The sequence below is a fragment of the Melampsora larici-populina genome (assembly GCF_000204055.1).
Source record: "Melampsora larici-populina 98AG31 unplaced genomic scaffold MELLAscaffold_135, whole genome shotgun sequence".
Classification (NCBI taxonomy): domain Eukaryota; kingdom Fungi; phylum Basidiomycota; class Pucciniomycetes; order Pucciniales; family Melampsoraceae; genus Melampsora; species Melampsora laricis-populina.
Window position 1 is genome coordinate 16,353 of NW_006768899.1, and position 336 is coordinate 16,688.

The following is a 336-nucleotide window of genomic DNA, read 5'->3' on the forward strand; positions in this document are numbered from 1 at the left end:
AATGATGTCAGTTTAGCAAATCGATCAAGAAGAAATAAGAAAGAAGAAAGAGAGAGAAACGTACCTGGAGTGTGAAAAGGAAGGAATCAATAGTAGGAAGGAGTTAAGCCGAGAGAGGGTGGAGCAATAAGCTAAAGAAGAATGAAAAAAAGATGATGTCATTAGAACAAGAAAGAAACTCAACCGAGAAAAGAAAAGAAAAGTAGAAGAAGAACATACCTGGTGTTGAAAGGATAGAATCGAGTCGGATGGGAGTAGATTTAGCATGGGAACGGTCGGAATCGAACGGGATCCATCGGAGCGAATGGGAGAAAGGCTGAGTTGTGGTTGGGCTGG